The sequence below is a fragment of the Crocodylus porosus genome, unplaced genomic scaffold (genome assembly GCF_001723895.1).
Source record: "Crocodylus porosus isolate Cpor-Errol unplaced genomic scaffold, CroPor_comp1, whole genome shotgun sequence".
In the NCBI taxonomy this organism is placed as follows: Eukaryota; Metazoa; Chordata; order Crocodylia; family Crocodylidae; genus Crocodylus; species Crocodylus porosus.
The window spans coordinates 18,176,168-18,202,016 of NW_017728910.1; the positions used below are offsets into that span (position 1 = coordinate 18,176,168).

Here is a 25,849-nt window from a genome sequence, read left to right on the forward strand (position 1 = left end):
GGAAAAGCAATTCTACCAGTAAAAACATAACACTTGTATGCACCCCATGAACCATTCCCAGTTACCCCATCCTTAGTTACTTTTCTGCCCAAATCATTTTATCTGTTGATCCTTTGCTAATTCCTTGGGTCAATGATTGGTGATAAAAGAACTTATCATCCACACTTGAAAGATAAAAGAGAGAAAACCAGAAGAAATGGCAACATAATACAGGGAAACATCTCATTCAAATTTGACATCAAACTAATCAAACAGTAACCTATCCTCAACCTACCTAATAGCTCCAGCAGCCTATAAAGACCCACACTATATTGTCCTAACAATGCTGTCCTTTACTGCCCATCTGTCAAACAGTCAGACAAACACTATCATACACAGTACCCTGCACACTACCATTCCCACAGTGCAAAACCTCACTATAACACACACACACACTTACCTTGGTATAAGAACCACCCCCCCCCACCAATAATTAGATCCTATATATGAAAAATTTATAAATTTACTGCCAGACCTTGCTCTCCCTGAGCACACAGAAGTGAGGGGCAAATCTGAAAACACTGACTTTGAAATAAACATGCCTGTAGTCATTTTCATATAGGCAAAGTAGGCAATTTACATATAGGCATATAGTAGGCATATAGGCAAAATACTATGGGTACCCATAGATTTAGTTCATCAAAAATTGATGCACTGTCCCTTTTTTGCAACTGTTGCAAGTTTTAGCACAGCCACTCTGTAAATTCACTTTTAAGCAGCACTTACTAAGACTAATCTACACAAGACTTTATTGCACAGTTGCCTGATTAGCTGCGCAGTAAACATCTTGGCATCTACACATGCACCCGTTAGGCTGGACTAAATTAATTTACTCCACAGCAGCATATGCATAGATGCTGCCCGGCTGGCTGGGGAAACGAGGGTGCTTCAGTGTGGGGGCCCACAATGAAGTGCCTTCATGCTCCAGCCAGCTCCTCTACAGTTGAGGAGCCAGGGCTGTTCCACCAGGGCTCTACGTGCTGCACCTGAATAAACTGTAGAGCTTATTGCTCCAGAGCAAATTGCTCCCCAGCACACCATCTGAACATGCAATAGGCTCTGCAGTTTATTCAGGAGCTGTAATTGCATATGTAGACACACCCACTTATATACAATATAAACTATTCATGATATTAGTCCAAAGCCAAAAGGCTCATGATTTATCATATAAGTTCACCAGGCTGGCCCCTAATAGAGTCAACAGCATTTTAAGTCATGATGACCCCATAGCTCAGCACTTGTCAGTATAAGTATGTACTCCAGATATGCCCCCCCCAAAAGGAGCCATGTGCTAATTAGCCCGCCTCACGTGTAGACCTGGGTGTGCTTGCAACAAGTCCTGGAATCCTCCGAAAATGTATATGCAAATGAGGAGCAGGGCAACCTTGTCCAGCTCCACCTCATGGAGGTCAGGACTACACTATTTGTGTGCGTCAGGCTAAGAGAGGGGGCAACAGAAGGATTCTGAGCAGACTGTTTGGGGCCCTGTTCGGTGATCTTCACCAAACATTTAAGGCTGATAAAGAAAAAGGAATCACTGAAAATGGGATTCACTGAGCTCAGCTGTGGGAGTGAAGAGCAAGTCAAAACATATTCAACGTAGTAGTTCCCCGCGACTTGAAAAAGGCCCTGAAGGGGGCTGAGCACAATAGGCAGTATCATACATCTTATTCAGACGGTCTGCGCCAGGTAGTAGGTTCCCATCAGTGTATTTGCCCAATATGGCCATGTGTTTTACAGTCATGCTCAGTGCTGGCTGCATTTAATCAACTTTAGTTGGTTTCCATTACTAAGCACATGCTGCTTTTGGCAGCAATTTAATGATAAACACTGTATTTAATGAGGTTTCCTTGTATGAGAATGCAAGACAAGGAGCTTCTTTCTACATGCTGATTTTATGGGGGTGGAAATCTCATCTTATATTTGAATCTGGAAAGCAGGGGGGTATCTACAAGTTTCCTACATAAGAGGAAGTCCAGTGCACCCAAAGTACTCGGCAATCACAATTATTTTGGAGAGTAATTTCATTCCTATACCTCCCCTTGTTTTTCAAGTTGTTCCTTTAATCTTCTTATGAGACTAAGCACATGGAAACAAATATACTGCTAAACTTACCTTCCTGTTCTCTCTGAAATTGCATGGCCTCTGTTCTACCTAAAACCCTGACATTATTCATTAACAGTTAAAAAAAAAATTAGAAGCCTGTTATTAAACAAACACACCCACTGTAATCCAAAAGGACAAAAAGTAATTTCCTTCTATTGCAGTGCTGAGATAAGATTCAAGGAAGAAAACTCTCTAATATAATCTAGTTTAATGAAAATAAAATGTCTTTCTTCCCCTCCAGCAACAGCCACATTTACAACTTCTCTTGAATTATTCCTTATTCCACACCTGCCAAACTCATGTTTTCCCCATATTATTCTTTTATCTGTATATTGAAATTGCATCCAATCTCCCAATCCTAAAGAGCCAGATCTTTCTAACAATTCCAGTTTGACCTGATCAGTCATGACAACCTATCCCTCTACTCAAAACCAGTCCATCCCTACCCTTCACAAAAGGATTTAACTAACAATTCCAATGGCTCAGTCTTTCTACTTATTTACTATTCTAATCCTGGAACAGATTACCGGTATACACATGCTAGTTTTGTAGTGCTAGTTAGTAGCAGTTTGCTAACTGTCACCATAATTCTAATCAGAAATTTAGTACTAGCAGCCAAAGAAGTCTGCTAGCTAAACTTTCAATCCCTGACGTCAAGCATTATTAGCTGAGCCTCATGACAGACGATGCCACAAACGATGAACATGCAAAGTATTAGGAATCCCCCACTTGCTGACTGTGTTGAAGTTAGCCCCAGACCCAATATCCACCATATACCAAGTAGGGCTGTGCAAAATTTCAGCAGCCGTTGCAGCCTATTTCAGCACCCGAATCACTGAATCCGAAACAAAACTAAACCATCCAAAACATTTCGGAAATATTTCGGATGTTTCAGAGGTGCCCCTGGGAAGAGTCCGCCACAGCCCTCCTTTTAAAAGGCCAGGAGGTGGGGGCCAGGCAGGGCATGGGGCCAGGCAGGGCAGTCATGGGGGCTTCTTCCATGGCTCCCCCTGCCAGGATAGAGGCAGGCACAACCGGAGGAGCTGTGGGAGAAGGCCCCATGGCTGTCCTGCCCAGCCCCAGCCTCCCAGCACTTTAAAAACAAAAACAAAAACAAAAAGCCCCGCACTCACTGGATGCAGCAGCACGATCAGGGCTTCTGGGGGCTTGTGGCAGAGCCACCCCCCACTGCCTTGTACTGCGTGGGGGGAACAGGGACTGCCCCCTCCCGCTTGGCACCTGCACCACAGCTGCCCCATGGTGCAGGTGCAGTGCAGCTGTGGACCATCTGGGAACTGGGGTGGCTCCACCCATCAGCTGGAGCCCAGCACCGCTCAGCCCTCGTTCCCAGACAGTGCTCAGCACTGCACCCACGCTATGGGGAGAGGGGGTGATCCCCGCTGCCCCCCACTGCGTGTGGAGGGCTCTGCTATGAGCCCTCAGAGGCCCCTATCATCACTGCTGCAGTCAGTGAGTGCATGGCATTTTTTGTTTTAAGTGCCAGGAGGCTGGGGCCACATGGAGGATGGGAGCAGGCAGGGCGGCCATGGGGGCTTCTCTCATGGCTCTGCCCGCCCAGAGAGGGGTGGGCACAACTGGAGGAGCTGTGGGAGAACCTGCAGCCACCTGGGTGGGCCTGCCTCTCCCCAGCCAATCCGAATATCCAGATCAGCGCCGAAATTCCAAAACAGATTCTGCCAAATCAAAACAGCAATCTAAAACACCAAAATGAAATTGCTGTCCTCCAAAACAGCCAAATCTGAAACCAAAACGAAACAGAGCCATTTCGCCTAGTCCTAATACTAGTACATGAGCAACAAAGTAAAGTCATCTACACAAAAGACAACCCAAACATGTTTTACTGAGGCTGTAAACAAGCATAGGACATAACAAGCATAGGCCTTAAATCTAAACAGAACCCATTCCATTTATCATGGAAGTAGCAAATTCTTGTTCTGCCAGGGCCAGCGGCAATACAAGTGCGGGTGGAGGGGTCAGTGCTGTCAAGTGGTGTTTGCCTTCACTACCTGGTTCAGAGTGCTGCAAAATAGAGTACTGAGCTGAAATGGGCAAAGGGTAACACAGCGTTAAGAGTTAAAAATGCCTTTTCTAATAGTCCACCTTGTCAACATGAAGCAGACTGATGAGAACAGCTCAATATTATTTTAAGCAGAACTCACCCATTTGCGTGACATCTATTTTAATATGTAAGTGCTAATCTTTGAATTAGGACACTTTACAAAATGCAAAATAAGGATTTCAGACAAAACAATACTATCGAATTAAGTGGTATCAGTCAATACTACTATACAAAAAAATAACTCCTTAATAATAACATCTACCAGCATTTCACTCCCACCCCATTCAAACAACCCACCCTTCCCCGTGGTCCACTAAAGGACCTCAACCAGTCAAAGCAAACAGGATGCAGCCACTTCAGGCATGTAAGTCAATCTCCAGGGCCATAAACCATTAGAACAGATTGAAGAATAAATGTTTTCGCTCGATCTGAGCCTTCAAGAGGCCGAGAAGCGATCTAGGGTTAGATTTTAACAACCCCCACCCACATTCCCTAAAAAGATTATGGCTCTCAAAGTAACTGGGACTATGTACACCTGCAGCCACAAGGAACCACAGATGTGATCTAGATGTTTGCCACAGCATTTAACCATATTTACTCAAATTTAAGATGACCCTGAGACAATGCCCCCCCCCCCATAATTAGATTTTATATATGGAAAATGTATAATTAATTATAATTTTCCAGGTACATAAGCTAATTGTTGGAGGTTTGTATTGAATTTGTCCCCATCCTATAACAAGGAAAATACATTTAGGGGGTCAGGTAACCCCCTTGCCCTCTGCTTCCCCCCAGTTTCATTCCCTGGGAGCCCCTTCCCCTTCTCCTTACTGTCAGACCCAGCTCTCCCTGAGCACATGGAAGGAGCAAATTTGAGAACACTGACCTTGAAATTAAGCACAGCTGTAGTAATTTGCATATAGTACCCATAGGCTTAGCTCATCCAGAATTGATGCATGTTATCTTTCCTGAAACTGCTGCAAGTTTTAGCACAGGTGCCCTATAAATACACTAGGCCCCACCAGGCTAAGCAGGATTTCAAGCCATGGTGACCCCACAGCTCAGCACACACAGTATGTGTGTGTACTTCAGATAACCCCCACAAAAGGATCCATGTGCTAATTTGGTTTTGGTGATATAAAAAGGTATCAGTGCTGTCATGATCAATACGCAATAATTAGGTTTTGTGGTCAGGCAAACAGTATTTTTAAAGGATTTTTTTTTAATGCCGGAGGAGCCAAATTTTAGGTAGGCTAATTTTATGACCCAAGAAGCTGAGTGGTCATCAACAGGATGCAAATCTGATGCAAAAGACTGGACCAACCAGAGGAGCAAGAGGAGGATTTTAAGAGAGAAGAAATATGAACTAAGCACAGTAGACTTAAAGGCATGAAGAAGAAGTAAATTTGGGTACATCAGGTCAGAGTAGAATATTGACTGAATGAGTCCGTAATGGCCAAAAATGCCAGATGGGATTCCCAACTGCTTTTGACATGCAAGAGTTTTTCAAAATACTCTGGTACATCTGGTGTCATTTTAAGCCTCCTCTATTTTCAATTGCCTTGGATATTAAAGACAGCAAGCATGGCATTTACGTATGAAACTACAACAGGTGGCATTTTTCCTTTTACTCCAGATGATGAAAATAGTAGTTTTTTGAGGTTAACTAAATTAAATAAGATGTTGACTGGTTTAAAAAGAGCAGAGAAAAAATACAGAGCCGTTTCCTTCTAGATTACTGTCTCAAATCCAGAAGACGACTGAGGTATTTGGTAGCCCAGAACTGAAGCCTACAAAAAGGGATGTTGATTAACTTTAGGCCAGGTTCTAGACAGCAGATAGCCTGAATACACCACAAAACTCTCAACAGTGATTGGGTTACTTTCTCTAAAGATGATAGTCTCAGCAGCAATTTAGTCCCAGAGAATGGAGACCCAGAGAATGGAGACAGAAAGAGTCTTCAATAACTCAAGACTCTCCTTTCAACAATTTAACAATGAGGGAGACTGACCCAACAACGTGATGAGTTGTTCAACTACTGCCAATGCAACCCTTGAGCAGGTCCCACTATTGTCAATCTGATACCTTCACCAGGCATGAATCTACCTCAGAAAAAATTGCAAATTAATTAACTCCTTTCTGGCAGGATTTGAATTGCAGGGAATATGTTTTCTGCTGTCCCTACAAAACAAACTTAAGGCGGCAAAAATCTGAATCCACTTGCTCAGTAACTCAGTAGTTATTTTCTTTGGAAAAGAGTCACATAACTTGCCTGTCCATTTGATTTCTGCCTCTGTGCTCCCTCAACTTTCCACTAGTTTCCTCTCTAGCTCCAGGGCTTGTCAACTTGAATAGAAGCAGCGTTGTGGTTTCTACTAATGAAACACCCAGAATGTTTCCAGCGTCAACGTTTGCACAACTCAAGCACAGGTAACATGATCATGAATTTAGTGTTGCCACCATTGTATTTTTTCCAAAAAGAGGCATCATTTTCTGTCATTGTAATGCTAGCTACTAAGCCTTAAGTTGGCCACAACTAAGAACATGGCCAACAGTACACTTTAGCCAATTTAAAAGGAAAAGGGGAGGTACTGCTAAGGGCCACAGCAGCTGATATGCTCTGTTATAGCTTCATGAGCCTGCAACTGTATAGGATAGCTAAACTGATATTACTGAGTGAAGTAGGGTTAAATTTAGTGGGGTTTTGTTACGCTCGTACCACTAGAGATGTGACTCTCAACCAGGGTTCCCTGGCATCATGGGGTGCCTTGAGATCCTTTCAACAATATCACAGGGTGCTGCTACACATGGTCAGCACTATTAGGTGTGCAAACCAAGAGATTTCAAATAGGGATTCAGTGTTAAAAAAAGACACATTCCTACATGTGGTTTTTCTGAGTTCTTTGCAACAAAAGAATTGCTCTATTCTTTTTCTGAAGTTAAAAAAACAAATAAACCCCCCCCACAAAAACAAATACCAGCTATGAGCTTGCATTTTCCTAAGCAGTGCCTCAAGTCTAAAAAAGGTTCATAAACCCTGCACTAGAGAATCATGCACACATAAGAGATGCATCGTAAGAGCTGTGTATTGCTATCTTTTTAGGGCAACACAGCAGCTATGTCTGTCTACACACAAGGTAAACCCTTGTCCCAGATTTGCTGGCCATGCAATATAGCCTGGAAGACTAAATGGAGCATGTGTATTACATAAAGTGGTTCTAAATCACCTGGTACTCACCTACCTCAGTCTGGATCCACGGTAAGTGGAGCCAAAGAGGGGCTGACTGGTGGGTTCTCCCAAGGCCTCCAAGGCTCTTCAGTGTCCCATGTCTGAGCTACCCAAGATGTAGCGATTCTCTGAGTTCATTCCAAATCCTAACCCCATTGGCTGAAAAGCCAAAATGCCCAAGCAGGGATGCCATTTTTTTTTAAATGACTTATTTAAAAAAAAATGGCTTAGGCAGCAGGACAAGGACAACAGAAGAGGGATCTGGCTATTAGTGGTGGCCAAACACACTCCTTATCTGAATCAGGTTTGGGATTAGCTTGCATGTAGCCACAGCTTGTCCTGCCTCACATTACAGTTCCTCTCCTCATCGCCCCCTCACCCCCATCTCCATTTAGAAACCAACTTGCCAAATTAATTTACAGGAATAGACCACAGGAGTGATAATGTTTTAAAGAATGGTCCAGATCAACGCTAAGTGAAATAGGCATAATTAGTGAGAAATACCAAGTACTAAAATATTTTTGCAAAGGATGCATTTGCAATGTTGTTAAATCACCCATTACTAAAGAGAAAGCATATATTGCAATAAAAAACCATTCAAAGGCATTTTGTAGTTTTAGAGAAAACACATTGGAAATGTACATCAAGGTGACGAATACATTAAGTTAAACGCCATTGTTATAAGTCAGTGTTAAAAACTCTCATCCTTTTCATCTTAATTAAACAATGTTTTGCTGTTATTTGTTAGGTATCTTCATAATATTGGGTAAAAATTAAGGCTTTGAAATAAAAAGTTTTGTTTCTTTGGCATTTTTAAGCATTTATGCACTAATTAGTGGCACTTTGCTTTCTAAATATTATACAAAAAATTCATAAAAGATCACCACAGTTGCAAAGTCAAGCATTCAAATATTAAACATGACATAACAAGGTAACCTGTGCCAAATTTGGACATATGGTCACAGAGGTGGCAAATGGCACTATGGTCACCTCTCCGGCAAGTTTCAAGTTCCTGCTCCAAAGCATGGGGATGCTAGAGCTTTTCAAGGAAAACACTGCCAGAATTCAGTATGGAAAACACTACTTATTCTCCCTCACCTTTATCATCTGAATGCTTTAGCATTCTGGATGACCTGCAAAGTCTGGCAAGGAGCAAGGGAGAGAGAGAGAGAGAGAGAGAATGGGAACAGAATTCAACCCATTAAAACAGGGCTTTAAATGCGGTTCACCAGCCCCAGGACATCCATAGCAGCTGGCAGGTCCCCTACCTATGCTGACGTAAGCCCCTACTTGGGGGTGAGGGTAGGAGGCACCACTGAGCAAAGTAGAGAGGGTGCCTACAGCAGGGTAGGATGTGGTGGGGGTAGAGGGCAAGGGAGGCATACCTCCATAGGGACTCAAAAACATCCTCAACACACACTACCAAGACACAATTTCATGGTTGGGTGGAAGAGGGGAGGGACGGTGCTGGCTGCAGCCACCACTGAAGCACCAGTCACATCACTCATATCCCCCTTGGAAATTCTAGACCCTCCCATAGGAATCAGATTTAACTTTAAAAGCAGCCCTTTACTGTTATTTTACATTAAGCATAAGTAACCCTAAACTTTTTGGCAAGCTCTAATATACAGTTGCAGCTTGGGCCCATCTCTAATCATTTGTAATTACTGTGGTATTTTCAACAATCATCCTCCATTTAGCTATATAATCTGCTAATAAATTACCAGTTAGATGGGTTTAACTATGTGGGTGCTATGTACAATAAATATTGGCCAATAGTATACTATTGGATGCCATGTTATGTAATAAAGGTTCCATATCAAAATCTAAGCTTATTTCTTATTTTTCCCTAAGGATGTTAAGAATTGCCTGCTGTGAAAAAAAACAAAAAAAACAACTCACCAATTGTTAAACATTCAACAAGACAGAATGGTAGTCTAGATAATATTGTATTCTATAGGCAAGTATAGCACAGCATCCCACTATACTTAACTTACGTTTGCTCTGAAATATGATACCTTTTTTGGATACTATCTAGGCCAGGAGTGGGCAAAATGCAGCCCACGGGATGGATTCGGCCCACCAAAGGATTTTGTTCAACCTGCAGCGGGTCCTTGGTCCCACCTAACACAGGCAAAGGGGGCAGCCTGGGCCATGGTGTGTGCACCTGGTCCCGCTACCCGGGGTGCACAGCAGGGCTGGGGCAGTGTGGGGGCCAAACTTGCTTCCCGGCAGCTATGACGACTCCTTCCATCTGCTGCTGGACCAAGGCCCGTTGCCCGGGCACCCCCGCAAGTCCACCCGGCACTCACTGGGGGCAGGACCTGTGCGGGCAGGGCGTGTGGCCGGGTGGATGGGATGAGATTGTGCTGTGAGCAGGTAGGGAGCAGTGTTCAGAAGCAGGACGAGTGGATGAGGCCAGGACCATGGGGCAGTGACAGTGCTGCTGCCCACACACTTCTGCAACGGGCAGATTTCCACAGGCAGGGGCACACAGGGAACAGATCATGGCTTTACCCCAGCCCTATGCTGTCCTCACCCCAAGATCCAAGACAAAGCCCGAATGAAGCTCCCTGCCCACCTGCAGCCCTATCCCGTCTGCCTGGCCACGTGCCCTCCCTGCATGGGTCTCAGACAATCTCCATGCAGATCCCAGGATCATGGGACAGTGACCACACAGGGCCAGGGCCAGGACTGGGACCAAGCCACAATTTGCTCCCTGAAAGCCCCTGTCCGCAGAACTAGCACCCTCATGGGTGTGCATGTAGCAGATCATGGCACTGCTTTGCACTTGACCGGGAGAGGGAACCTGGGCCGGCAGGGAGTGGCATCTGGGAGTGGGACAGGTGGAAGGGTGGGACCGGGGTTGGGATCGCAGGGTCCTGGCCCTACGGTGTCACCGCCCACAATCCCAGTCCCAGCTCCTCCCACCTGTACCACTCCCAGCTAAGCATGGAGCAGAGCCATGATCCGCCACCCACATGCCCCTGCGAGGAGCATCAGTTCTGCAGGCATGGCGTGCAGAAAGCAGATCATGGCACTGCCACAGCTCCTTGCTGTCACAACCCTGTGATCCTGGGGTCTCCATGAAGACTGACTGGGCCCCACATGGCCAGGTGGACAGGATGGGGCTAACTAGGGAGTCCTGGTGAGCTGCTGCGTGGGAGAAGGGCAAGAGGTGCCGTCCCAGCCTACAACAGCTCACCAAAACTCCCTACGTGGTCATTGGGCCAAAGTAACTACCTACCCCCGATCTATGTACTAGGAAGTAAATCTTGCTCTAGAAATTCAGAAACCCTAAAATGTCCACATCAGTTGATCCCTTTATAGGATGAGCCTGAAACCGAATGCAGGACTTAATTTTGTCCCTTTGTATATATGAACTGTATGTATTTTTGTTGCATCTGATAGAGTTTAATTACTTGACCACATACTATTAAAATATAGTGGTACAGTATGATTTTTTTCTTAGAATCTTACGGAAGAACCCCCCCACAACGGTGTTTCTATTTGTTCTTTTATTTGCCGATTTCATTTCCATAATGGTCCACCACATCTTTGGCAGGCTTTTTATACATTCTTTTCTCTCTGAGGTATGTAAATAATTTTGTCAATGGTAATGTACTATACAATTTATTTTCAGCCAACAGTACAGCCCTCATTAGGTACAATTCAAGGGAAGAGGCAGTTAATTATGATAATTCATTTGCAGACTTAGGTGAGCTATTTCACTGCTATTCTGTTATGCTATTTATTATGCAGTATGTTGTATAAGAACAGTTAACTTTCACAAATGACATCCAAAACCCTGATTCCAAAAGGAGCACTGTGAGTGGAACCATGCTTGAACACAAAACTCTATGGACACCATGCAGGAGAAAGGATGCATTTCTACAAAGCAACTTGCAAAACAAAAGCTTAGGGCTGCATTGACACCACTACCTTATAACAAGAAATAATTATTTGATACTGCACAGCATCAACGGTAAAATAGTATGGGATCGTGTCACTGATGATCAAAGATTCCCACACCCACACCAAACGCACACAAATTTTCCCTTGAGGAAAATTCCACATTTTAGAACCATACAACCAATATCAACACCTTGCAAAGTCTGTAGGAATGAGCTTTCAGGAAATATTTTTCAGTCTTACAGGAGACCTATATTTTTGGTTTTGTTTTGATGGGGGTGTCCCTAAATCATTTGTGTGGTCTTAGAATTCAATCAAAATATTTCAGGAGGAAAAATACAGTTCAGAAAGCTATATATTATAAAATGTTACCAATACTAAAATATTGAAGAACAAAAAGTTTTAAATTCAGGTCAGGTTGAAAATAAGGAGGAACAGCACCAAACAAGACGCATCTCTGATGCTTGTAGCACCAAAAATATACACAGGTTTAGTATCCCAGTCAGTAGTAAAGAGGACAAAGCAAGTAACTGGTAATTCAGGTGCTGAGGCACTATGCTGGAAAACCAGGGGAAATATATGTGCTGGTTTGTACCTTTGGTGGGAGGTGACAAGCATGAGTCTTCTCATCAATTATGGGCTTGCTGGTTCATGAGATCTCGGCTGTCCTGTCTCCGTCCTCTCAGCAGGATTTCAGGGGTTATCAGAACAGCACAGGTTCTAATAACCTGAACTGAAGCCAGATTGCCATGGCATTTTGGCACCTCTTCCAGGAACTATACTTTCTTGTTCTCAGGGCACTCTTCAATACACCTTTCTTGAACCCCAGTGTAACAGATCTGCAGGCTTGAAAAATCAATTTCTATTTGACCCAGCTTATAAACCTTAGCAACTGCACCGCTGCAGAGTGCCAAATCTCCAACCTCCCATGTTAGGTATATCAAGTGGTACAACTGCAGAGGCCCTGCTCACTTAGCAAAGTAATCAGCTAACTCAGGTGGGCAAATATCTAGTGCAGCTTTCCCTTTATGTTCATAGGCTCCACATTCTGTGAACATGTACTCAATGCTTATGTTTAACTTCACACACATAGATGAATACCTGTAGGACTGAAGAATTACTTCTATGCATTGTATTTCCAAATTTATTGAGCATTAGTAAAATGTAGTTCTGAAAGGCCTCTATAACTTGGTAATACAAAAATCAAAATTTCAGACTACACAAAACCTACATACCTTAAAACCGTATAAACACTGCAACTATCTAAAACCCTTCTCACAGCTGGGGCTACTACTGAACTACATAAAAGCCGATTAAAATTTCTGTCACTGTTGTGTGTGTGTGTGCGCGCACTTTTTTAAATGGTTCCCCCCCCCCCCATTCAAACGCACATCTTAACTCTGTAAGGCAATTAAAAAAAAAAACCCACACCACTTCCAGGCACAGAACAAGCCTGGAAAAACACAGCCCAAAGAAAAAAATTTGCAGCGGGTGATGTCACGTTCAAATTAACACTTACTAAGTGCAATTAAAACACAGGCAACTTAGTACGTGTTACAGGCCACTGTGGTGTTGCAAATTTGCTCCTTTTCCAGAAGGATTATCTTATCTGTATATCAAACTGCTCCACACACATAAAACAAAGATCCCATAGTCCCTCAGCTTCCCAGGATGCATCTCTCCATGTCTCCCATACCATGGGGCACTCTATACCCCACCCAAACTTCGGCCCGTGGCCAGGGAGACGGTGTTTGGCACACTGGCAATGCCAGTACCCACTCTGGGGCATGCCCACAGGCAGCATTCCCTCTAAGCTGTGTCGCTTTCACGGCCGCGCAGGCGTGCCTGGCAGTGCTGCTCAAGCACACCTGCACGGCCGCACACGCCACACAGCTTAGAGGGAACATTGCCCGCAGGACATACGGCATCACCCCAACCTGCACTGAAGACAGGTATGGCCTGGCCATCTTCTCGTATGACGGTGACCCTGTGAGCTGTGACCACACTTAAGAACTCAGTTGTGAGTTTTTAAATGAAGTGAAATGTCCTGACCAGTGTCTTCCTCCTCAGCTTCCAGGAAAGCCTTAAATGGCTTTAAAAGAACACCTGTAAATGCAAGACACACTGGGATGCCAGCTCACCAGCCCTCCAGCAACAGAGCATGATCAGTACGTGGCTTGTGCATGAAAGCGTGTCTGCTCCTGACTTGGGCTAACTTTAATGCACCACATTGCGATCATTTGCAGCCGCTGCAAATGAACATGGAACAATAGCCCAGAGTCACAAACAACTGAAAATGTGTGGTTGCCTTACTGCTACAGCATGCCAAAGAAACAAGTGTTATGGAGCTTCATCTCTTTTCACTCAAATATTTTTCTTCTGTCTTAAACTTAAGACTCTTTCTGAAGGATTGGCTCTTTTTTCATAAAATTCAATGCCCCAGGCCCTAGACAAGTCTCTCACAAGAACATGAAGAGGTGTCATGAGAAGCAAAGGCTTTCATTTCTTCTTTAAAAAAAGTATCTTAGCTGACTACTCATATGCAGCAACGAGTCTAGGGCTTGCTACACATTCAACAGCTATTCCAAAGTAACCAGCGAAGCAGACCAAAACAGGAACAGCATACTGTTACTCTAGAGTGCCTACATGTGAACTTATTCCAAAATAGCTACTGCACTTTAAATTCACAGCCTACATCAGAGGTATCAAACTCATCAGGCCCTGCAGGGTGGATGAGTGCATGGGGCAGTCCACAGGCCAAATCAGGCCCACAGACTGGCCCTGCACACTGTATCTAGTGCACAGTCTAGACCAGCTCCGAACACTGCATGCATCACACAGGGCCAGGGCTGGGGCCAGTGACCACAAGGGTCTAGTCTGAGACAGCACCCTTTGTGATATGGCCCTATTACAGGCTATATAGGCTGGTATCTTTGCTACCCCTGCATATGTTAACCAAAATTAAATCTTGAAGCATTGACAAATTCTTATAAAGGCTTACATTTTTAAGTTCAAGCAAAGGTAACAGCCCAGAGTGTGGATTATGTTCAGAATAAAGTGCAGTCCTCAGAAGTTTCCGCTGCAGGTATATTCTTTAGGAAGAGTTATGGTACAAAGATAATACGTATTTTTTTTAAATGTCTCAAAACCGTGTGAAGAGATTTTCAAGAAAAATAAAAATAAAAAAAACCAAACTCAGAACTTCACTTTCAAGCAGGAATAGAAAATTTCAGCTCAAAAGATGAAAGGTGAAAGCAGTTTGTTGCTGAAAAAATTAAACTCTTCTACAAACATTAACATAAGTGCAAAAAGGCAAATTACAAATGCAGACAAAAGGTGACTTACACTGATATTTTTTCCTCAAGTTGTGGATTTGCCTTCACCTATCTACACTGACAGAAGTCCCGTGGTAGAAAACCGCTTCATAACCAGGGATCCTGGTTTTCTCCGTTTAAAAATCCCAAATTCTCTCAACAAACAACCCAAAGTCTTTTCTGCAGTAACACTGACAACTTGTAACACCCAATATTTAATATCAAGCTAGAACTGCCAGGATACTGGGGGTTCCCTGGAATTCTGAATATGATACCAGTACAACAATCCTATGGAAATCTGCAGAAATTGCTTTGATGCCAAGAATACAAATTAAAACTGAACCACAGGATAATTCTGGAGGCCCTGCCTTCACAACTCCATGACACTGTCTCAGAGTAGTTCCTGAAAAGAGCCCGGCTAGACAAACAGTAATGGTGCATACGAAAAGTTTAAATCCTTAAACGATGACTCATCTATATACATTCAGTTAGGGTATAACAACTGCACTGGGACTCCAACAACTTGCTGCTGACACTGTAATGAAACTGCAGCAATATTTTAGAACTTACATATAAGCCTCCAGAAAGGAGGTAGCAGGGAGGCATTCAACAGTAGACTGGAGTGGCTACTCACAAAGAGGCAGATTCTCAGATTAAATCAATGTGAAGTCAGAGCTAAAATGATTTACATCATCTGACAATCCAACACGTGCTACTAAAGCACCCAGGTACAACCAACAGAGAGCTGTCATAATTTAAGAATATAGTAAATACCGTCAAATATACTGCAAGCATCAATGCTCAATAACTCAGACTAGAACACTTTGAAGAGGAAAAATATCATATACGTCTCGATCCAGACTGTGAACTAATAATGATGACCCGCAAGATTTATTTCTAAGAGTTAACCCCCCCTCAAAAAAACCCCACTGAATCAAGCAAATAAACTACACTACATTTGGTTTTTAACAAAAAGCAAAAACAACAACATAATAAACGTTCCCCCCCCCCAAGCAAAGGCACCAATCCTGCAGTTCTACTTCAGAATTAAAGTGATGACATCTAGTTAACTCCTTAAGCCTCCCACAGCTGAAACATGCAATGGGAAAGCAGCAAGGGGCAGATGATTCTGGACATATCTTGCTCACACTCCTCCTCAGCATCCACTGCATGAGGATAACTAAGCTAAATGGTAATATGGCAGGGTCGGCCAATTATTTCAGCCGGAGGGCTGCTTAAAGAGTTTTGGTAAGCTGTTATGGGCTACATTGGTAGCCCTGCCCCTTGGCAGTTGCCCTGCCCTCTTGTTGCCATATTAGGCCTGGAAGTCCCACCTGCTAAGCCTTGGCTTTTCCTGCCGGAAGTGCCTCTCCTTGCCCCTCACCCCCAAATACTCCTTTGGGGAAGGGCTGCCATCTTAGAAACAGAAAAAAATGAAGTCATACTAGAAATCAAACACCTACTATATATAACATGCTTTAATTTTATTACAAAAAATATTTTTATCATGATTTGTGTTTGTGGAATGTACAAGGGTGATCGCATAATAACTCAAAAATGAAGTCTGACTGGTAGAGAGAGCGAGTGAGTGAGTGAGTGTGTGTGTGTGCGCACGCACGCGCACACACACACGGTGGGTTGAATGTACAGGAGGGCGTAAGGTATTTTGGGGTGTGCCTATATGTCGGTGGAGGTCATGAGAGCAGGCTGTGGGTGTTTAAGGTTTGTGCAGTGTGAGGGGGAGTAGAGAGCATGGGGATCCCCCCCCACATGGTGCGCAGCCCCCACTGCCAGCAACAGCAGGTAGGGGCACTCATGCCTGGCACAGGCTCTGGCGGGGCACAGCTCCAGCCAGAGCTGAATGTAGGGACAAGGAGCACAACCTGCCTGGCTGCCTCTATTGCTGGCAGTCCATGCAGAGCCCCTGCATCTTCCACACACAGCAAGAGAAGCCTTGCACTGTACTCCACAGGGCAACAGGGGGCAGGGCTCCCTCCACACCCAGCAGATCTAGTCAATGGCATTTCTTACGATTCTTATGTTCACTCCCTAAATAAGGCCTGCATGGCTACATCCACAGACCTTATAAGCTAGGTTTATGACTGCAGCAAGTTTCTACATGACATATGTTGGAATACATTATATGCGCCTTAATATGGGAATTTATAAAAAGAAACAATGACTTAAATGCAACATATGTGACTGTGACCCTGGGGCTGTGTGAGCAGTATTAGTATGGTGAGTGTCAGCATCTTTGTGTCAAAGAGCTTACAATGATATATTAAAGACTTTCAAGCAAAAACCCTTTATTGACTTCCTTCAAAGCACAGCTTATTTTTTCTCCTGCAACAGTTGTGCACACTTCCAAGACAAAACACTTGTGTGCTATCAAAGTTTTGCTGAGGCCATATGGTCAGAGAGATTTCATGATGTATTCATTTTTCCTTGATTTGTTTTCCTTGATTTCTGGCTATCAACCCCACCAAATCAAAAATGGTCACATTCTGATGCCCAAATACCAAACAGAATATTTCACTTCTGCAATTCCTAGAGATAAACTGCATCTCCAGAGCCCTTTGGAGACATTCTTCCTATTTTCCAGTCACAGTTCTTTAAGCTCATCTGTGTAAGTAGAGCTGCTTAAAAGCAGTAGAAGCTATCCACACGCACTTGCTAGCAAGGATCAAGGCCTGTCTGCACCCATAGCTATAAAGCAGCAATTCTGCTCTGGCTTCCTGACACTGCCCATAATACAAAACAAATCAAGGCCATAAGTAAATTCATTATGGCTAATTTTACTTTAAGTCACAAAGTTTGTCTTTTACTTTCCACCTTTCCTGTTCAAAAAAAAAATAAGGAAAATAGTGAGCTAAATTCTCCCCCCACAAAAAGTCACCAAAGACTTTAATTTCTGTCTAATGAAGCTCCTAAACTTTCTACTAAGGAACCAAGCCAACTTCCACTTAAGTCTCTCATTCATTTCACTGGGATCAAGTATAATCAATCCTCTCTGCCTAAAGGCGAGTTTCTTTTCATCGAATAAAGGCATCACCAGAACTTGTCAATTCTGTTTCTTTTCCTGGATAATGCCCACCCACCACCTTACCTTTGCACATCAAGGTACTGTCAGTAACACAGACTGCAGAATGAAACTAACAACGCTGGCAAGTTTTACTTTGCAACCCACCCTGCATCCCAACATAATGGCTCAGTTCTGAAGGAATGCCCAATTAAACTATCCCTGCAAAGTGCAATAACGCTTTCAAACACATACAGATAAACAGGGGCACTTTGATGTAATGCTGCTCAACCTTTTGGCCCTACAAGTGAGGCAAGTGGGGCAGGGCCAGTCCACAGGCTGGATCAAGCCCTGTGCACCAGGATCTTACCGCCCCTCCCTGCCCAGAGCACAAGGAGCAGACCCTAGGACACCCTTCCACTCCTGTGCACTAGGCTTGGGCCCCAAGAGCCTGGCATCACCCCGCCTCCCTGGCACTGGACCCTAAAGGCCTGGTAGTGCCCCTCCTGCCCCCACCCACCAGGACTGGTTTCCCAGGACCTGGCACTGCTCCCTCCCACCCCAGCATGCTAGGATTAATCCGCAGGGACTGATGCCATCCCTCCCCACTGGGATCAGATCCTGGAGGCCTGGCACCATCCCCTCCCACTCCAGAGCACCAGAATTGGATCCCAGGTGTCTGGCTGGCACTGCCTTCCACCCTGGAACTGGGTACCTGATCCAGCATGCAGGACCCAGGGCTCCCCAGGGGCTGGGAATTTAGTAGCAGGGGAGCCATGTCACCGTTCTTCTGCTGCCAGATTTCCTGACCCATGGGCCAAACCTGGCCCACACACCAAGGAGCGAGCCCCCTTGCTTTAATGTATATAATTTACACAAAGAAGTTTAAGAAAGAGAGAAAGGAAAACCATGGTGGAGAAAAATATTAAGTGAGGATGAACAGGGACAACATTTTGCCTTGGAAGATAATCAGATAGAAAAAAAAAAGATTGTGAAAGACCTTTATACTGTCAAAGAATGAAATGAAACAAAAAATTCTATCAGAAAATGAGAATTACGAAGAGAAAAAACTAAAGCAAGTAATAAAGGCAAAATGTACAGCACGTTTAAGTTTAGGAAGTCCATTCTAAATTGTGTTTTTAGGAGCTTTATTCTAAATTCTAATGTATCCACATTACAGCAAACAAGAGGAAACGCATCCAAGAGGGATAACACAGAATTATAAACAGCGAAGGGTGAGCTCTAGAAGAAGGGAACTAGCAATACGAAGTTTTACGACTGGTAGTTATTGTTAAGCATGTGGGGCTGGGCTTTTCCTTCTAATTGTATGGCACAGCAATAACCATGTTTAATTTTTTCTGAGGAGTGGAGAACCTTTCATATCTACTAGAGAAATCTACATACATGTCAATGTGTAGACATAAATGGGTGTTTCAAAGCAAAACACTGTGGTGTCAAGCTTCTGCTACTTTTACAGCAAATAAAATCTGAGTAATTTTAATTCAGTAGCCACAAATACACTTGCAAAGGCAGCCTGACAAATACCATTCCATATCTATTAAAAAGCTGAGCTGGGAAGCGAAAGGGACCTGAGCTGAGCACACTACCAGACACGTGCACAAACAGGATTTTACCTGAATGACATGTCTGCAAGTTTTGCTGCTGCTTAGTAGCGTCCAACTGAAGATGCAGCCTTTAATGTTAACAGTTTTGGTAATTTAAAATGACGAACAGCAAACTCCATCTCAGCCTCCATGAAACGGAAATACTAGTAAACAGATATCTGATATGCTAGGTCACATACCAGCCTAGTCTCCAGTACAGAGGCATGCTGGAATCAAAAGAAATTGACTAGAACATGGAAATTGTTTTGCATGAACATTTTTTGCAAATTTCTATTCCTCCCTCCCTTATACACTTAATCTTTCTTAAAAGTCTCTCACCAGTTCTACCAATATAAGCCACATGCCTTAAGTTAAACCACATGGCATAACTTAAGCATCCAAGCTCCTTAACAAATCACAGCATTCCCCCCACAAGAAATTCCCCCCAGAGAAGGCTACACAAATTACGATCCCTGTGGCCCCGCAGATAACAATTCCTTTAGCTTAAAATAGGAAAATTCAGAGGGCGGGAATATTCAGTGACAACTGTTTAACACTCAGCCTGCCCCTGCCATCCAGAATGCAGCTATCTGAGGTGTGTGTGAAGGTCTCTATCTATCTTCCCAAAGAGTGATTCGCAGGGATTATTTATAAAAGCTCTGAGAAGGTACATTTTGATGGAAAAGAGTATTTGAATGCAATATCTAAGATACTCTATAAGTATTACATTCATCATACATAAAATCAGAGAACTTTTTATAGGCATTTGATAACCTGGAATAAGCAAAGTAATGATGGTTCATTCACAGAATCTGAAGTAGGCTGTTGTTCATGAAAGCTTATACTTTCGGAAAGAGTTAGTCTTTAAGGTGCCACCCTGCCCGGCTTCAGACTAACATAGCTAACTCCCTCTCTCAAATAACTTAAAGTGCATGGAAGAATCAATCAGAATGGATTTGGCCAACATGAACAATGTAAGTATATGGATATGAGTCCAGTGGAGAACCAAAGACCTTTTAAAATCTACTCAAGTAACAGATGGAATAAGCCAAGGGGAAGGAAGGGGGGGGTTGTTCCCCACCAACAAATCCTCTCGAATATTACCAATATCGACGAATGTACTTGTAAGAAAAAAGTTGGTTTACATGAATATTTAAATTTAGGAGCAGATCGCTTTCTTTTCTATGACACCAAGTTTATCGAATTTGCTTAGCAAGCTATTTCTTTGTATTCTTGGCCCGAGTATTATTCCACTTCAATATACTGAGGTTATGTTGTTCTAAACTCCTTCTGCTTACACAAAACAATGAATTCAGAATTTAAGCAAGAAATATCAAATGACTGCTACATAAAGCAAGCTTACCCATGCAGCTGAAATGAAAAACAAGTGCTACCTCTCTTCCAGAGTATGCTCAAAAATCAAAGATGCAGACATACAATCCGTTTTGCTAATCCATACTGTGGGGTTATAGCTACATTTAGAAAAAACTAAAAATATATTTGCCCAAAATATATTACCATAACTTACTAATATACACATTAATGAAAAGTTGATAAACATTTATCTTTTATATCATCAGCAATTAAAAAAAAAAGATTATAGCAAAACTAACCATGGTAGTAAATCTAAAACCACACTCCTCCCCCACCCAAAACATGGCAATGTGCACGATCCTTTATTTAGGGACGCGTGTATGCATTAAGGTTCCAAGCAGGAACTTTTGCAGTAGAATAAGGATGTTGACAACCATATAAAAAAAATTACCTATGATCCACTGTTTAATAGTTGTCTTCTCACTGAACACTGCAGACTGAAGGACATACTGCCAAACTGGGAGCACCAAACTTCCTGTGACTTCACACAGGACAAATAAAAACATTCCGCATGTCCTCAATGTTGCATGTCCTAATTTTTGTTACTGACCTCCTGCAACCACCCAATCTGGACAGAGGAAAAAAAAAAAGTTGCATGCAACATCAAAACTAACTCCTCTCAGACATTCTGGGTGAGCTGATACACCTGCGATTTTGCCCCTTGGTTTTGCAACCCAACTTCATATACAGTGCCCTTCAAATTGTCCCTCAAGGTCTCTGCCTGATGCTTCTTGGGCAGCTCTCAGGATGTTGGAATTCACCTCACGTGCACTTGTGATAACAAGAATTCCCAGCTCTATGGTCACAATGTTGATAGGTCACCCACATGAGAAACATGAACTTTAGCACAGTCTGCTTGAAAGACATGGGGACTAACTTTTAGGATGAATTCAAACTTTAGGCCCCTCAACATTGACAATATCTATGGTTGTGGTGCCCGGCACACGACTTTCTTGGAAGATTCAACACCTTAACTCTTAACCTGGATAAAACTCCAGAAACAACACATTATACAGAAAATTGCTACATGGTCTTAACTTTTTTCCAGCAACTATGAAAAGCTACAGCTTTGAGGTACATGGGTGTTTATACCCAAAAGCCTGCAAAGAAGAATTTTTTCAACTATTTTAGTTGGTCTAATAAAAGATATTAGATTTACTGAAAGAACTTTGTCTATGTCCTTAGACCAACATGGCTACAACCTATACCCCTGAAACAGAGTAGGAAAAACTTTGAAAAGTTAATAGTTTTGATCCATAAGACTCTACAAGTGTGTGATATCACCATGATGAGTATAGGGATTATAAAAATCCTCCTGCAGGCCACACCAAGAGTTTAAAAAGAGCCCTGGCATCAGCTGCCAGATAGCAGATTGCCACTCAGCTTGAGAGGACCACTGCCCTGCCTGAGGGAGCAGGGAGGCCTGTACACATGTCCTCAGGACCATCTAAAATTTCTAGTAATGCTGCTCCAGCTACCCAAAGTTTTGTTGCAAAATGTTTGCTTATGGCAGATGAGTATTTGAAGCTTCTCCATAACATGGTACACAGAAGAGAGGTTATAACTGGATATTAACTGTAAAAGACAGACACAAAAAACCCAGGACATCCTGTGAATGACTGATTTTTAACTGCTCGGCACCAATAATAATCAAGATCACTCTTTCGCCACACTGAGGCAAATACTCCATGTACTCTGTGACTTTACATTTTTAGTCCTCATTCCATTGTTGTAATTCTTCCATCTCCAACATTACTCCCAGGGAAAACAGGCATTACAGCCCTAAAAAGAAGTCTGCAAAGTCAGCAAAATACCAGCAGGGCTTAATTTTCTGAGAAGCTAAGCACACAAAATTGTTCCCTGACTTCAAACAGAGATGCAAAAATTCAGATTTTTTGCAAATGTGACTAGTGTCTCCCATACATGTTGTCTTTTCCAAGTGAAAGTGTCAGCCAACTCATCCACAAAAAACAAAACAAACTTTTTCAAGCATCAAACTTTACTACAGTATAAATTCAACCTGTAGCCAACCCTTCCATGCCTCCACGTGAAGCAGGATGGACAGCATCTCAGTAGTCACTTAGGAAGCGTTCCTAGAAATAGGAGCATGGGGTGTGTACTACACACTATTTTGCCCACAGCGTACTTGCTCAGAAGTTTAAAAATTATCTATAAAAGTTAAATAATCAATCTGCAGAAAATATATTATTTTGGTAGGCATTTACTGAAGTAAAGATACTCAGCTCATTTCTGTGTGGGTATGTAGACACACACCCAAAATAACGTAGGCAATACAAATATAATAATAATTTAGTTCCAAACCCTACAAACACCAACCCATACAAGCAGCTTATGTACATGTGGAGACTACATGAGATAATTGGTGTGCAAAAGAATAAACCATGTGTGTTATATATTTACACAATTTTCTAATTTAAGCCCCGTAAGAATGTCAATTTAGGAAAGACAGACAAAGTAAACGTAAATTGCGTTATTCAGTCTAAGAAAAGTTTTACTGAAAGTTTAAACACCATATGCAGCTCACGGTTTTGACCACTTATCCTGAGTCCATCCAGGTACATCTTATAAGAGGTCACAATGCTTTGAAATATCATGCTCTCTCACAAGGGGAAAGCAACTATGAAGTCACAAGTAAACTAGTACAGTACTTGGCACTTACATAACACCTTGTAACTTCAAAGCACCACACACACCCCAGTCATTTACCTCACAGATGAAAACCTCAAGAGCAGCATTTGTACAAATTCTCTTGGAAAAACACTGTAAATAGAGGTTTGAAGGAAAATATTACACTTGTACAGCAAATAGACCTAATGATTTTAGGCATTTAGTCCGCCAAATGAAGTACTGACAAATCCAAATGAAAAAAAAAAATAAATCTAACTAATTTATATACTAAAAGCCAAAACACAAGGCCCAGTTACTCACATATTTAAGTCTCAGTTTGTCCCTTCCCTCTCCTCTTATGGAATGCATGCTAAATATTTCCCAAGTGATCTCAATAATAATTTGGGAGGCTGGGTTCCCAAGACACTGGATTCCCAAGATACAATACCACACGAACCCTATTTTCATGGAGAGAAAGCTTGCCACTCCTTTAACCAACATAACTTCATAAAACAAAGACCAGAGAGTCTCAAATGACCTGGGATTAAAAGTATAATGCAAAGTTATTATATTAAAACTTAACCAAAAAGAAAAAAAGAAATCATCACAATAGGAAGCCACAAAAAACCTGCTACTATACAGCAACAACTATGTGCTTGGCACATTCATCTTAACAGTGTCCCCCTCCCACCCCTTATGATTTTAAGATCTACAAACAATATGCATGTGCTTAAAGTTGTTCCTGTGCAAGGTTGTTATGACACTTGCACAGGAACAACACATTTTATAAAATTTGTTGATGAGATTATTAACATGAATGGGTCCCAATCAAGGCCCCAATCTCACCATGAATTTCACAAGGGCAGATCTCCAAGTCTGTGCTTAATTTGAAGCATAAGGAGGGCCTTAAACCTGCCAAACAGCCCTAAAACTTCAGACATTATTCAGAAGCCATACCTGAAATTTTGCAAATGGCACCTTCCTGCAGAATGGGCCCAAATCAAAGCCTGAGTCAGTATCCAATGAGCAAGACAACATCAATAATAAAGCATCTTCATTGTGAATATGCTTTATAACACCCTCAAGTATTTATTATAATAGCTCCACAACAGTAAAATGCTGTGCAGTCAAGCTCAGACCAATTTGTGTATGTGACAATTGCAGAATCCTCCTGACCACAAGTTTCTGCCTCCTCTCCTTTAATAACAAAGAATGAGCATGCTTCGCGAGCTCAACTATAAATCAGTTAATTTAGTGATTTACACAGACAGGAAAATAAGGAAGTTGAGTACTGTTGACAGTAGGGAGGGGAAAAATAAAAACAAAAACAACAAACTGCAACAGCAAAACTTCACACTGCAACCTACAGATCAAACTTTCTTAAAGAAAAAAAAAGACTCACCTTGCTATCTCAAGCAACAAGGAAGCACGAAATACATACCAGGCTCTCACAAGAGACTTTTTTCTCTCATAAATTTTGCCTTCACAGGGAATATAGTGCCGAAAGATTCAACTCACCTGTAACAACTTTAATTTCTAAGTCCACCCCTTCATAAGCAAACTAAGAGAGCACATTTTGGTGTTACAACTGCTACACATGGTCGATCACCAACTCAGAGAGCCTCTCTCCATTTTAGGTGTAAAGATCTAGTGCACAGGACAAGCCTGCCTGCTTCATTTCGCATTTTTTTTTGAATGATCAAGCTCAGGAAAAAAAAAAAACAACACAACACACTTACGAAGAAAAAAAAAGCAGAAACACTTCCATTTCCACAACTAGGGCCCGCATCTTGCTTCTCCATGTGGCCCTTCCTGTCACCAAAAAGCTCCTCATGTGCCACCCCAAACTCAACAGGGGACTGCCCCACACAGAAAACTTTGCCACTTCCCAGCTTCAAATCCAAATGATAAATACAAGAGGGTCCCCTCTCACACCCACCCAGGGCTGCAGAAACACAAAGGAAACCATTCCCTTGAACTTCCAAAGGGAAATGCACACAGCACAATTGCAAAGAAAGGAAATTAAGGAGAGAGGGGAAAGAAAAAGAAGGGGAAGGGGAAGGGGGGGGAGGGGAAAACAAACAACAAAACAATCACACAGAGGAAAAAAAGTGTGGACACAGGAGCACTCCCCTCCCCCACTCCACCATGAGTTCAGCCACAAGCACATTTCTACCCCATACAAAGGCACCAGAAACCCACTGCAAATAAATAAATAATTAAATACAGACCTAAGGTCACACTTTGGTGTGGCTTCCCCCCCCCCTTTTTTTTCTTAAATATGTGCACTGCAAAATAAACATTCAAATCCTACAAGATGCCTCTTCTTTACACCAATCAAGCTAAAAATAGGCTAGAAACCAGCCTGCCTCATGATGGCTCCTTGATTCAATTTGCAGCAAATCCTCCCCCCCCCCCAACCTTTCCCCACCCTTTATTTTAATATATATAAAACCCAAAAGGTTGGGGGGAGGGGGAGCCAAGGGTGGGAAAGGAGAAGAGGAAGGGGGTGTGTTGGGGGGGGCACAAAGGCACCCAAACAAG

The 25,849-nt window shown here is 42.7% G+C and overlaps 1 protein-coding gene across 2 annotated transcripts in view; it reads right to left on the bottom strand.

Moving 5' to 3' along the window:
* TBL1XR1 (transducin beta like 1 X-linked receptor 1) overlaps nt 1-25,329 on the bottom strand; it is a 176,688-nt gene extending 151,359 nt beyond the window's left edge. For both annotated transcript variants that reach the window (XM_019532749.1, XM_019532748.1), the window contains exon 1: nt 24,824-25,329. The gene's annotated coding sequence lies outside the window, so the exon portion shown is untranslated. The remainder of the gene's footprint in view (nt 1-24,823) is intronic.
* Nucleotides 25,330-25,849: the final 520 nt, after the last annotated feature.